General features: G+C 51.9%; 1 protein-coding gene across 1 annotated transcript in view; it reads left to right on the top strand.

Moving 5' to 3' along the window:
* The first annotated feature begins 3,550 nt into the window (after window positions 1-3,550).
* HDLBP (high density lipoprotein binding protein) overlaps window positions 3,551-14,342 on the top strand; it is an 89,012-nt gene continuing 78,220 nt past the window's right edge. Inside the window, exon 1 of the mRNA XM_020988999.2 lies at window positions 3,551-3,674. The gene's annotated coding sequence lies outside the window, so the exon portion shown is untranslated. The remainder of the gene's footprint in view (window positions 3,675-14,342) is intronic.

The raw sequence follows: 14,342 nt of genomic DNA on the forward strand, positions 1-14,342 counted from the left end.
CCCTTAATACGTGTTTCCTGAAGTTAAATCAGTCATTACAGGGCAGCCTGGAGTGATTTTAGTACAGGGGCAAACAGTTTATCACAAGCCAAGAGGAACCGCTCTGTATTGCAGGACAGAACCAGAAAGGTCTTGGAAGGCCCCAAACTTCTGCCTCACAAGGCTGGTGAGAGGCTAGTCCATGCAATGCCCTTTGCAAGCCACACATGCTGTATAAAGGCAAGCTAATTCTAATATTACTAGGAGGGGGAAGGAGTGCCTTCCCCCAAACATTCTCTCCATTTTGGGGCTAGTACATTCATACCCAGGAGAATGAAACTCAAAGTGACTGGGCATCTATACAGCCCCCTTCTGATTTCTCAGATCTGCCTTAAGGTCTGTTGGTCACCCCTTACCCCAACTTGCCATCCCAAAGAGGCCCAGGACACAGAGAACAGTACTGACTTAAATGTTTAGTATTATACGCCATATACCTGACTACTCAGTACTCCACACTTGTATGAAAAACCCAGCCCTTTGACATCTGTCAGTAGAAGCTGTTTCTTCTTCTGTTGTCGACATGATCTGTGACAGGGAAAAAACCCCTACCCACGAGTCAGAAAGATTTGTTTTTTTATGGTTAGAAATAAGCTAAAGCTTTTGATAACTGTTTCAATCCCAGAGCCCCTGAAAATTTTTAAAATCCAAAAATAAAAAAGCTTTGAAGTCTTAATATAAGGAGAAAAGGGGTCTTATACCTTTTAATACAGAGAACTTAAGACAAATTTTAGTAAAACAGAAAAATAAAGATGTGGCACATTTCTTGATCCAGAAAGCTGGTGGCTGTGTTGCCGCGTTCCCTCAGCACTGCGTCCTACTTTGAGGGTCACCCCACCCATTTTTATAACTTCCAATCCTGGTAATTCCTCTCCCACCCCCAAGTTCACTAGCTGGTTCACAGCACTCCTCTTTAAATCACTTTTTGGCCTTATGGGGACTTCAATAGATGTGGTGGTGTCCCTTTGACCCTATGACCTCTGCACAATCACAGATGGTTATAACCTTGATCTGCCCATCACCAATAATTATTTTACCTTCATGTATTTAAAACTCACAAATTCCTGTCCCTTCATCCCTCCTCCACTCCTCAATCAAACGTTCCTACTTACTATGCAATGCATTCCCTTTCCACCTCATTCTGTTCACCAAGAACATTACCCCTACCTCTAGCCTCACTTCCTGCCCCCTCCCCCCAAATCTTAATTCTCTGATTGACCAATCAGATATCCTCAGACCCCCTGCCTCCCTGACCTTTAGGCAGATGTGTCTTTGCCCGATCTGATCCCCGTCATCCTTACACCTGCCCTGAGACTACTCATCGGCTGATGCAGTGCTGGTAGGGCTAAGTTCTGAAACAAAGCAGACTAGGTCCACCACAAACTTACATCATCCAATCTCAAGACTTCATGGTTGCTGGCAATCCTCTTACTGTTCTTTGATTAACTGCCAATCACAATGGGATAATCTCATTTTTTCTCTCTTTCTATCCTACCACTCACTGCCAGATTTAATGATGTCCAACTTATCTTCCCCATCAGCCTGTGAGCTTGGTAAGAGCAGGTACTGTTACAGTAGGTACTTAATAAATGTTCCCTCCTTCATTTGTGAGGCTACCTCCCTAGTTCACCTATTGCCTGGACTCACGTAATAGCTTCTTCACTTATCTTCCTACTTGTTTCTCCCTTCTCCAATCTACCCTCTGCACAGGGTAGCCGTTCCTAAAGCTCAGCTCTAATCATGGATAATCAGGAAGTAATAGAGGGCTCCCTCCTGTCTGAAAGACCAAATACAAACGTCCCTGGTTTGGTGGCTCCAATGCGGCCTAGTGGAGATGCCTAGATCCTTCTTTGGTCTCTGACTATAGAGGCTGCCTCAGCCTCCATGGCTTTCTTCAAAATTCAATTCAAGAGCCGCCTCCTACAAAGGCAAGGCAATCTCATCATCCTGGTTACTAGCTCTTCCTTCGTATTCTCATTAGCTCCCCCGAATTCAATTATGCCCTGGATGCGAATGACCCTCTAGTGTTATCTAGCCAGCACTAACCTCTGCTGAATTCTAGTCTGGCAATACCAACTTCTAACCAGACATCCGTCTGTCTTGCTTCCAGTCTGGCCTTCACCGCCATCTTGTAAGGAGTTAGAGGCTCACAGATTTAAAAGGGCAAGAGTCCTTCAAGGACAAGGAGTCCAATCCCTTCATTTTACAGATAAGGAAACCTCTGAATCACATTTGGGTTAGAAAGGGTAAGCAGGCAGCTACGTCTGCTGATGGTCTTCTTAGGCTCTTTAGATCTTCTACACTAAGAAGACCCAGAAAATTAGTTCTTGCCACCTAGTCCTTGGTTCTGTCAAATGGGTCAACACTAGGCACAGCTGAGTGGTGCAGTGGATAGAGCACTGGGCCTGGCAGGAAGACTCATCTTCCTCAGTTCAAATCCAGCCTCAGACACGTACCAGCTAAGTGACCCTGGGCAAGTCACTTCACCCTGTTTGCCTCAGTTTCCTCATCTATTAAAATGGCTGGAGAAGGAAAGGACAAACCGCTCCCGGATCTCCGCCCAGAAAACCCCCGTGGAGTCACGGAGAGCCGAACACTGACCAGCAGCACCAGGAACACAGAGCCCTTTGTGAAGACGACCACAATGGAGATGTATTCGGGCCGTCCCAAGCCAGCTTTTCTACGTGCCTCCGGCCCGAGCGGCTCATCGGGGAAACCAAGGCCCGGGGGGAGGCGGGGGTCTCCTCCGAGACCTCGTGGGCCCGCAAAGCCCACGCGGGAGAAGAAGAACGAAGAAACATGAGCCCTCGGGGGCCGGCGTCCGCGGGGGCGCTTCCCACCCAGACTCGGGGCCCGCAGGCCCCGCCCCCGCCGCCCCTTCTCTTTTCGGCCCAGACCGGCGGCGGAGAGCGACCCCAGGGACCCCTCCCCACCTACGGAGGGGATCACTCACCCAGGCCTCGATGGGCCAAGAAAGAGAGGGGAGCGGCCGGAAGTCGTTCCCTGCCGCCCCATCCCCCCGCCCCCCTAGGTCCGAGGGCCCCCCTCCTCGCTTCCTGGACTACGGGGCAGGGTCGGGCCGCTCCGGCCGTAGCCCGCGGCCCCTCTGGGGAGGAGGAGGAGCCGGTGCGCAGGGGCCCCCGGCGGCCCGAGGGTCTCCCTTACCGCGCGGGGACGAAGAGAAGGAAGGGCCGAGGGAGCCACACGCAGAGATACCGAGACTCCGATCTGACCCAGCCCAGCTGTGGGCGCGAGCGCGCAGCCTCACGCACGTCCTGCGTACAGACGCACTCACGCGCGCGCAGCCCGTCTTGGTTCAAGCCCCGCCCACAGGTTCCTCCCTTCTCTCTCTCTCTCTCTCCCATCCCCGCCCCATCCCCTTCACCTCCCAGGGTGAGCTAGATGGCCCAGTACGCAGGCGCGGCCCACGCGGTTTGCCTCCGCCTGTCCTCCCCCTCCCCGCTTTGCTTCCCGCCCCCCCCGCGCAGGCGCCGTGTCCCTCCCGAGGTGGCTGGCCATATAGAGGCTTGGGGGTCAAGCGTAGCCTCTTCTCCTTTACCAAGATGGCGGCTCGCTCCTGTTTCGACACAGCCTCCACCGTATGAGCTGGGTCTCCCTGCGCTGAGAGAGCAGAGAAGGTAATGTGAGGGGAGCGGAAGAGAGAGGAAACCGGAGCCTCCGCTCGGGGGTCCCTTAAGACTGCTTTCCGGAGGGGAAGGTGAAGGAGGAGAGGGGACGGCCGGATCGGGGCGCCCCGGTTGGCTGCTGCCTCCTCCAGGGACATGGCGGCGACAGCGAGCCGGCTGAGCGCTCGGGGGGCGGGGGCGCCGAGCGAGGCCGCTCTATCCCCGGCTCCGGCGCGCTCTATGCCCGGCGGCCGGCTGCCATTGGCCGGGACCGGTCACGTGGGGGCGGCGGGGCCGCTCGGGCACCATAGAGTCGGCCTGGGTCTGTCCCAGGGGACGCGGGGGCCGACGAACAAGGCCCGAGGCCCGGCCGGGCCGGGCCTGTTGCCCTCCCCTGCGCTACCCCGCGCGGCCCTGCCCTGTTCTTCCCGGGCCCGCGAGTGCCCGTCCCCTGCTCCGGGAAGGCCTCCGGGCTCCGAACCCTCCGCCCCTCCTGGCCTCAGTTTCCCATCCGTGCATTGAGAGACCGGAGCGCGGCCAAGGCCCCTCGAGCTCCGGATGGGAAAACTGAGGACAAGGTCACGGACTCTTCTGAATGTCTTTGAGCCCGGCTGAGGCCTGAACTTGGACTCGGGAGAGGTCTGGCCCCGTGGGCGGGCACCTCCCCTCTCTTAGCCTCCGTGTCCTCATCCGGAAAATGGGGCGGTGGTTGCGTGGCTCCGAGCAGACGGTGGGCCAGTTAGACCACACCGGTCGTGTGGGGAGGGGGCGGGCCCCCACGACGAGCCGCAGAGAATACCGGGGGGGGGTGTTCAGCGTAGCGGGGGGCGGGGCAGAGGAGAGCTGGGGAGCCCCGGAAGGTGAGGGAGCGGCAGAGGGGCATGGGACAGCCCTTCCTTTACCGTATTCTCTCATTTGATCTTCAAAACAACCCGGAGATGGAGGCGCTGTTCTTATAGAGCCCGTTTTACAGCTGAGGAAACTGAGGCAGGCTAAGCCGCTTTTCCAGCTCACCCGGCTCGGGGCACCCGAGGTTCTGCTACCTGGATGGGGGGTGGAGTAGATGGGAGGGATATGAAGTAGGCTTATGTCCCCGATGTGCTGTCAAGTGCTTTGCCAGCCCTCAGGCTTTGACGGATGTCATTTGCTCTAGCACACTGCAGAGGTGAGAGCACCGCTCTGCTCACTCCTTCATACCACGAAGTGGAGCCATTTAATGAATGTTCAGGTGGTGATCAGCTGCCTGCCTTCCTTTAAATCAAACCTTGTCATTCTCCCCACCCCCCTTTTCTGTTTCCTTATTAAAAATGTTCCACTAACAAGCATTTATTCACTCTCCCAACTACCCCCTTGTGATGAACAAAAGAACAAAGCCCCTGGCCCAGGTTCCTGCATCCACCCCTTCCTGCTTGCCTCAGTCTGTGCCAGGAGTCCCTCACCTTTCTGCCCAGGGGAGGTGGGTACAGCTTTGTCTGCAATTCCTGTGGTCTCTGGAGGTTGCCTTGGCTGTGGTGGTGTTTGAAGTCTTACCAAGGGCATCTTCCTAGGTTTCCACCAGCGAGCTGGCCTTGTCCCGCTGGTGATTGACTTGCTTCTCCCAAGGCAGCTTGTCCCCCACTGGGTTCCCCAGGCCTAGAGAGACAAGCAGGTGGGAGCTACCATGCCTTACTGTGTCTTGTGGGCTGTAAGACTGTGATTAGAACGTTCATTACAGAGTCATCCTTTCTTCACTCTGTGGGCACCCTGTTAGTTTCCAGTTCTTTGTCCTTATAAAAAGAGCTCCTGTAAATATTTTGGTAAGTGTGGGTGTATTTCCTCTTTCTTTGGTCTCTCTGAGGTATTGGCCTAGTACTGGTCAGTTAGCAAGTATTTATTAAGCACTTCTCATGTGCTAGGCACTGTGTTCAACATGGGAATCAGTCCGTAGACGTGTTTAGTGCCTTCACTGTGCTGTGTGCTGGCTGAAGACAGCTCTTACCCTCAAGAAGCGTCCAGTCTGACATGCAGACAAATAGATTCTAAGATAGCTCTATTCAGGATAACTAGGAAATGATGAACAGACAGAGGTTCCAGAATTAGGGAGTGGGAAAGGCTTCCTGTAAAAGGCTTCCTGTAAAAGAGGAGGTCAGTAGGCAGAACAGCCAGGAGGCCCGTGTACCCATGTGGTGGGGAGGAGGATAGTAGGAGAGGGGCCAGATTATGGAGGGCTTTGTATTTGTTCCTGGAACCCCTGGAGTTCACTGAGTAGGTGGTGACAGGATCAGACTTTGGGGGTTGAGTGGAGGATGGACTGGAGTGGGAGGAGACTCCAGGCAGGCCGGCCCCTCCCCCCAGAAGCTATAGCAGTCATCCAGGTGGGAGGTGATGAGGGGATGCACCTAGGGGGTGGCAGTGTTGGGGAGATGCTGCCCAGGTGAAGTCCACAGACCTTGGCAACAACTGGAATGTTGGAGGGGAGATAGTGAGGAGTCTGCGATGACTCCTAGGTAGGGGGCCTGTGCCCTCTATGGTAATAGGGAGGGGGGTGGTGTTTAGAGGGAAAGAGAATGAATTCTGTTTTGGACATACTGTGGGACATCCAGGCCGAGATGTCCAGTAGGCAGTTGGAGATGCAGGTTTGGACGTCAACAGAAAGACTGGGGCAGTATAAGTAGGTTTGAGAGTTATCAGCATAAAGATGATACTTGAATTCAGGGAGCTGATGAGATTACCAAGTGAAGTGGTACAGACAGGGGAGAGAAGAGGGGGCAGGACAGAACCCCAGGGACACCCGAGGTCAGAGGGCATGATCTGGAGCGGTCAGAGAGGGTGGAGGGGAGCCAGGAGAGAGCTCGAGGAGTGTCAGAGAGAAAAGGGTATGAAGGAGCGAATGAACCACAGCAGTAAAAGCTGCGGAGGCCAAGGAGATGGGGACAGAGAAAAGACCTTGGGTTCTGCAGCTAAAGATCACTGATAACTTTGGAGAGGTTTGGGGGGATAACGAGATGCAGTCAGAGGTGGGCATTCCTGGGACCTTCCAGGGAGAAGAGGTTTCAAGAAGGCCCATGATGGCGAGTCGAGAGATGGGAGTGAGGGGAGAAGTGAAGGCCATGTCTGGGTCTGAGGACATGTGCTGGTAGTGATGTGGGTGGCAGAGTAAGACCTCTGATTTTGAATGACTGGGGTCTTGACCTGCCTGAAGCCTGGACCAGCTGCCCTTGTGAGGCGAATTTGATCTCAGGTTATCATTGAAAAGTCCTTCAGCCCCTGCTTTTCTGCCTCTTTATCTGGGTCATGTTAGATTTAGTTTGATCCTGAATTAGACGATTTTTTTCAGCATATACTTTGGAGCGTGGGCCTGTGGTTGCATCATCTAGTATCGGTGTGTGCAGAGGGAAGAGCTCTTGCCATGCTCTGACCTGTTACCTCCTTCACACAGGAAGGAGCCCATTTTACTGAGCTTTCCCATCCCCCTTGTGGCTGGTGCCCTTCCCTTTGTTGGTGTTTGTGTGTTGTTCCCTCCTGGGAAGGTGAGCTCCTCCAGGGCAGGGGCCCCTCACCCTCGCCTCTCTTTGTCTCCCCAGCCCCCAGCATAGAGTCTGGCACGTACCAGGCTCCTATTAAAATGCTGGGTGACCGCCTGGGGTCTGATTGGGCTCGGTCACTTGTGAGGTGAACAGACTCATCCTTCATGCTTCTGATTATTGAATACTTACTCTCCTTTAGCTGATCACTAATTTCTCTTTCATAAAAATACAGTGGAACCCCAGAATGTTATTTTATCGCATGATAACAAATCCAGGAGCCCTGTAAAGGGACCTTTCGGAGGTATTTTCACAAAAGGTAGAGCCCTCCAGGCGCTGCTCCTGGGCACGATTTTCCCTGCTGCCCTTCGCAGAATGTCTGCTGCAGAATCCTGCAGGCAGATTTGCCGTCTTGGATCAGATTCGATTGGTATACCCCGTTTTGAGATAATTTTTTGTTTACGGAGTTTAATAAGACCTTACACATCAAAGCTCTGTCTAATTTCAGACAGGCTGCCAAATTTGTGTGTCCTCTTTCTTCCCCCCTTCCCCATCTCCTCTCAGTGTCACTCTATCTTTATTTCTCTCTCTTTCCCCCCTCTCTCCCTTTCTCCTCCTGTGTCACTCTACCTTTATGTCTCTTTCTTTTCTCTATCACTTTCCTGCCTCTCCTCCCCTCGCTATCCCTCCTCCTTTTTCTCCCCCCACCTGTTTCCCCCTTCCTCTCTCTCCCTCCCTCTGTCACTCTGTCTCTCTTCCCCTCATCACTGTGTCCCCCCCCCCCAGTACCATGTGACTGGTCTCAACAGAAAGGGCCTCTCTGAGGCTATTACCACCCTTAAGATTTTCTCAGCCATGTGACATGGCATCTTCTTTCTGCTCTGACTAAGCCCTTGGGCTTAGTTCTTAGAAGGTTCCCATGAGTGCTTGCTCCTGTTCTGCTCGCAGGATCCAGGGGAGTGCCAGGCTTGGACCACCACCTCCGGATCATCTCCTGGCCAGGACCAGGCTCCCCCTGAGCCCCAGTTTTCCTTTCTTGCCTGCTCTGACCATCCTTCTTGGGGCCTCTGCTATCCCCGGTGCTGAACAGGCCTCCTGATTCTTTAACTTCTGGGAGTCAAGTGATACCTGTGTCAGCCAGGCTGTGGTGTAGCCATTGAGGCAGCCTCGTTGTCTTTGGAATTTCCTAGTGTGGCCAGAGCCTCTCATCCTTCCAGGATCTCTTGCCCTCTACGACCTCTGGCTTCATCTCTTGCCTTTTTTCCAGTGATGCTTATTATTTTAAAAGTGGGTATTAGCACAGGCCCAGGGAGCCTTTTCCTTAATTCATTTTGGACACTGTTGTTTTCTCACATCCACAGAAGGCTGTCCTACAACACCGACCCCATCACAAAGCTGCCCTCCTCCCTCTGGACCTCCTCATACCACCGCTGGGGGCTGGCTTCATCGGAGCGCCAAAGCGCAGCAATCACCTTGTCAGTGGTTCTCCTGGTTCTGTTCATCTCGGTCTTCACATGTAGCTCACCCATGGCCTCCCAAGTGTCTATGCCTAACTCCTTTGTCACTCCTTCTGATTGCCCCGTTCCCTGAACCTAGCCAGGGAATGTCTGTCTTCCTCAACCTGACTTCATATGCATCCATGCCTAATTGTGCATGGGCTGCTGCCAATGACTAACCTAGGGTCTCACCCCACCCCCTTCCCCAATTCCTGCCACCTCCCAGTGCCTCTGGGTTCAGTTTTCATCTCTAGGCCCCCAACATCTCCAACCCTGTGCTCTCTTCTGAGCTGAACATCTTGAACTGGGTGTCCCATAAGCATTTCAGACTCATCATGTCCAAAACAACTTATGATCCTTCTCTCCAAACATTCCTCTCCTGTACTTCCTCCCTGTCAACCAGATCTGTGACCTACATGTTGTCCCAGCCTTCTCGCTCACAGTCAGTCTGTGTGGTCATTTCTACTTGTACCACATCTTTCCTAGACACCCCTTTCCCCCAGCCCTCCATGTCCCCTGGTGCAGGCCTTTGTCACCTCCTGCCTGGACCATTGCCGTACTGCTGAGAGCTCTGCCAGCCTCACTGCAGGCCATTCCACACTTGCCTGCTGAAGTCTGACCATGCCACCCTGCTACCAAGAATTGTCATCGCCTCTAGGAGGTAACTGAGGCCCTGCTGCAAACCCTCCTTGGGGCAAGCAGGGTGAGGCCACTCTTCTGAGATCTGAGAATGCTAGCTCTAGTATTCCCAGAAGCCCCTGGGGGCTTTCTAGTAGCACTAGACTACTGCTGTTCATCTGCTATTATAGGGGTGGGGAGACCAGCAAGGATCCCTTTGGTTTGAAGGCTGCTCTTTTTTAGAGAAGCTAAATAAATTTAGGTTTAATCAGTAACTCCTTTTGGTAGTAGTGATTACTGTGTTTTGTTTGCTTATCTAAAGGCAAGAGCACATTTTAGAGAGATCTCATTGAAAAGATCCTCCTGCCTCTTCTCACCTCACAGTTCTCTGCCAGTGCTGGGCCGGGTCTTCTGTTGGAGGAACAGCTTAGCCAGGTTTAAAGAGGTTTATGTCCTGAGTTTTGGCCCCAGGTGAGGGGTTAATGCTTCTGACCACAGCCACTCAAGACCTTGCCTGCTATGATATTGAGGGGGTTGTCGTCTTCGTTGGTGGAGGGGATGGAGACGCACTAAGGCTTCAGTAACAGACCAAGATCCCTCGTCCACCTGGTGCGTGGCAGAGGCCAGGTTGGGAGCCAAGAACTGCCATGTCTGGGCAGGGCCCTTAATGCAATGCCAGCTAGTTGCTAGGTCAGAGGAGTGTCCCACAGAGACTGGGGTCTCTTGGTCTTGGTTTTTGAGACTGGATCTTGCTGTCTGACCAGGCAGGACCTACAGCTGCTGGTGGGGGCCCATCCCAGTGCTCATGGGCCCAGAAGCTGTAGGCTGCTTTTTCCCAGTCTGGGATGGTGTGTCCTGCTGACTCTTGTTGAGGGGCTTACCATCCTGCTGCTGACCCTAGTGTGAACACCCAGGCCCCTTTGGCTCTGCTGCTGCTCAGAACTCCTGACCTCAAGCAAGCCACCTGCCTTCATTTTCCTCAGTATTGGAGACCCCTGGCCTTGAGACCAGGGTCTGAGGTTTTTTTATGTCCCAGACTTTATCCATGTCTGGTAAAGTCTATGGGATGCCTCAAAAATCATGGTTTTTTTTCTTACATTTAATTTTAATTTTATTTTTGCTCAATTATATATAAAGAGAAATTTTTAGTATTTGTTTCTTAAAAGAGTTCCCACATTCTGGTCTCCCTGTGAGTAACCCTCACTGAGAAGGCAGGTAATTGAATATAAGTTATGTATTTTCAGTCATGCAAAACATATTTCCATATTAGTCATGTTGTAAAAGAAAACACAGACAAAAAAAATAAAGTAGAAAATAGTATGCTCCAATCTGCATTTAGACTCCATCATCTGTCTCTGGAGGTGGATAGCATTTTTCATTGAGAGTCCTTTGGGATTGTCTTGAATCGTTGTGTAGGTGAGAATAGCTAAGTCACTCACACTACATCATCCTACAGTATTGCTGTCACTGTGTACAATGTTCTGATTCTGCTTGTTTCATTTTGCATCGGTTCACGGAGGTTTTTCCAGGTTTTTCTCAGAGCCTTGTGTGTGCCGTTTCTTATAGCACAGTAGTATTCCATCACAACTTGATTCCCTGTGGATGGGCATCTCCTTATTTCCAATTCTTAGCTATCACAGGAAGATGCTCTAAATATTTTTTTACATACAGTTGAACCATGTTTTTAAATATATAGGATTATAATGGAAACAAATTATACTGAAATACAATTATGTGATGCATAAAAAGTTGGAGAGAGATTGTCTGGGTAACTAGTCATTTTGGTAATCATGGTAGCATGTAACTAGTAAAGGGTGTCAGTGACAATGTTAAAGACTCCTCGTGGAACCCACACTATGCTTCTCTGTCCTTGGAAGGGTAGGTCTTCCTGAGGCTGGCCCTTGACTCTGATTGGTTAACAGGTAAGGAGAGAGAATCAATATTATAATGAGAGGTGGACCTATTCTAATGAGGGGCTGGGGAACCTGGCTTGGATCATGTCGTTTACTTCCAAATCACCCCCAACCTTGGGCAATCTAATCCAAGAATGTATCCCCCTCAAACAGGAGTAGAACCCCCCCCAACCTGGGTAGGCTCTGAACAAGATCGAAGAGAAAGTTAATCCTGTCTCACTATCTGCATGCCTTTCAGATGCTGGCACGGCCTCGTAGAAAATAAGGTTTCAGTAGGGGATATTAACAATTGGTTATTTAATAATCATTTCTCTCAGTTATCAAGATAGTAAAAATATAATAACAGCAACTCCCCAAGTTCCTAGACCCCTGGCCTCGGCAGTCTGTCTGGATTTCAGGAAGGTCTGTCCTCGAGGAAAGCTGGTGAGATGGGGTGTGTGGTTTTATGCAACTGCTAGCCAGCGTGTCTGCAGTGCTTTACATAAGTTGTCTCATTCAAGCCTTACCACAGCCCTGTGAGGAGGTGCCAATATTATCTCCACTTTTTGGAGGAGGGGACTGAGGCACAGGCTCACAGAGCTGAGGAGTGGCTGAGGCTGGGTTTGAACTGGGTCTCTCTTGAGTCCAAGCCCAGCGCTCACTCTGCTCGGATGCAGAGTTAAGGGTTTGTTTGTAAGTGGATTCCTAACTTGAGTGACTGGACTGACCCATGGCAGTTATTTTCTGTGTGTTGTCCTGGCAGATGGCAGAGGACAGAGGGAGACCAGTACCTGCCCTGGCCCTCTTTGAGTGGGGTCTCAGGCCTACAAGGCCTTGGCCTCCACACATGGTGAGGGATCGTTCATGGTCTGGGTGACAGCGGAGTGCTGGGCTCCATCCAAGAAGGTCGCATTGAATAATAGATACGGTAGAACAAAGCCCAGCGGACCCTGTCTAGGCCAGTGGAGGAGGCACAGCAGCCAGATACTCACCTGGGTGGAGAGGGGCCTGCAGGCTCCCCCAAGTCAGCACCATTGAGATGGATGCCATCTTAGGCAGACTGCAACAAAAAGTAGCCCAGAGTCTGGCCGGGGTGCCCAGGAGCACGTGGGCTGGGTGGACAGTGGGGCTGGGGTGGGAGGAGCCTTGGTTCAACGCCTGCCTCTGACCTTGCTGCTGCCACCCTGTGACTGGGCGTTGACTCCCTCCTCTGGAAGATCTGGCCCCAGGAGCACCCGCCGGCCCTACACCTGCGGCATGGCTGATGGGGAGGGGCTTCAGGTCAGGACTGGGGCTGGCCCTGAGCCTTGGTTCAACGCCTGCCTCTGACCTTGCTGCTGCCACCCTGTGACTGGGCGTTGACTCCCTCCTCTGGAAGATCTGGCCCCAGGAGCACCCGCCGGCCCTACACCTGCAGCATGGCTGATGGGGAGGGGCTTCAGGTCAGGACTGGGGCTGGCTCTGCGCCAGGGCCGGTCAGTTTGTAGTGTCCCAGTGGCTGGGAGCACTGAGAGGTTACTCAGACCTTACCGTTTATAGAGTGCTGTGGAGCGGCTATGTTTGATCCTCTACAACCCCGAGAGCTGGGGCTGCTGTTATCCCCATTTTACAGCTGAGGAGCCTGAGGCCAGAAGCAGGGAAGTGATTTGCCTAGGATGAGGGTTTGAGCTTAGATTCTTTTTTAAAAATAACATTTTATTTTTTCCAATGTGAGGACAACTTTTAACATTCATTATTCTTGCTGACTCCAGGCCCAGTACTGTGCTGTGTCTCCCTCTCCTAGGCCTGCATTCTTAACTCGATTTTCTCAGAAATTCCCTAAGAAAGGTCTACGCTTAAAGAGGTTGGAGGCCATCTTCATTTACTGTTCACTTCAAGCATTTGTTGAACACCTACCGTGTGCAAGGTACCGGGTTCAGAGCTCAGACACAAAACTGTCCCGTTCCTTTTTTGGGGCGGAGAGGGCTAGCAGTGTGCCCGGCTGCTGTGGTCTCCTCTTGACCCCCTGACCGCCCCTCCTCCTCTTCTCCTTATCCCTGTTCTCAGGAAGGACTGTTTTTAATGCCATTTCTTGTGTGCTCAGTATCTTATGGAAGCCTGCTGTGGGTCTTCTACTGCCTTTGGGATTACTTGTAATTCTTCTAAAAGTGTGGGGTGAGGTGCTCGTCCCCGTGGAGTGTTGGCTTTGGCTGGGCCTTTTTGGGATCACTGACACCATGATGCGGTTTTCCAGACAGCATCTCACCCTATTTTTTTCTGTCCCATGCGAGGCTCCCACCTTGTCCATCGAAGATGTGCGTATTGTTGGTGTCATTCAGCAAGTCTGCCTGTCAGCTGCTGCTCATATTCCAGCTTGGATGTTACTGGAGCTTTTTTTAAAAAATGAATTCTTATTGTTATCTTTTGTACTTAATATACATTTCCCACTGTGTCCCTCCCCATCTCTCCTCCCAGGAAGTTGCCTCTGATAATAAAGAATTAAAAAATGAGAGAGAGGGGCAGCTAGGTGGCACAGTGGATAGAGCACCGGCCCTGGAGTCAGGAGGACCTGAGTTCAAATCCAGCCTCAGACACTTGACACTTACTAGCTGTGTGACCCTGGCAAGTCACTTAACCTCGATTGCCTCACCAAAAAAAAAAAGAGAGAGTGAAAAAGTTAAGTGAAACTCCCCTATCCGAAGAAGTCTGTTGTGTGCAGCATTCTACCCCCGTGGATCCGCACTTCTGCAGAGGAGGGGTCTTTGCCTGTCTGTCCTTTGACTGTTCCTTCTGATTGGCGGCCTTTTGTTGTTTCTGTTCAGGTCGCGGAGTCATCGTGTAGGTCGTCTTCTGGCTTTATTTATCCCGTCGATAGCTTATTGTCATCCTTAGTATTATATCCTTGTCATTATTATCCTTATAGCTTTTTGTCTCCCTGAGGAGTGGTTTTTGGCCTCCTCAGCAGTTAGCCCTGCTCACTGAGTTCAGTTGGGGGTCCCTCGTTAGCCCATCTCTCTGCATAATTCTGTGGCTTTCTGTGAAGGATGGACTGTGAGCAGTCCTCTTTCCCTCTTTTGTCATCCTGGCCCCTTTGCTAGGTGGGCGGTGACTGCTTGCGGTTGATGAGACGCTCTTTTCTTGTTTTGATCTACATCTCTCATAGTTAATAACTGGCCATTGTTCTTCTGAGCA

Source organism: Phascolarctos cinereus, unplaced genomic scaffold (genome assembly GCF_003287225.1).
Source record: "Phascolarctos cinereus isolate Bilbo 61053 unplaced genomic scaffold, phaCin_HiC Scaffold_7;HRSCAF=346, whole genome shotgun sequence".
Classification (NCBI taxonomy): Eukaryota; Metazoa; Chordata; class Mammalia; order Diprotodontia; family Phascolarctidae; genus Phascolarctos; species Phascolarctos cinereus.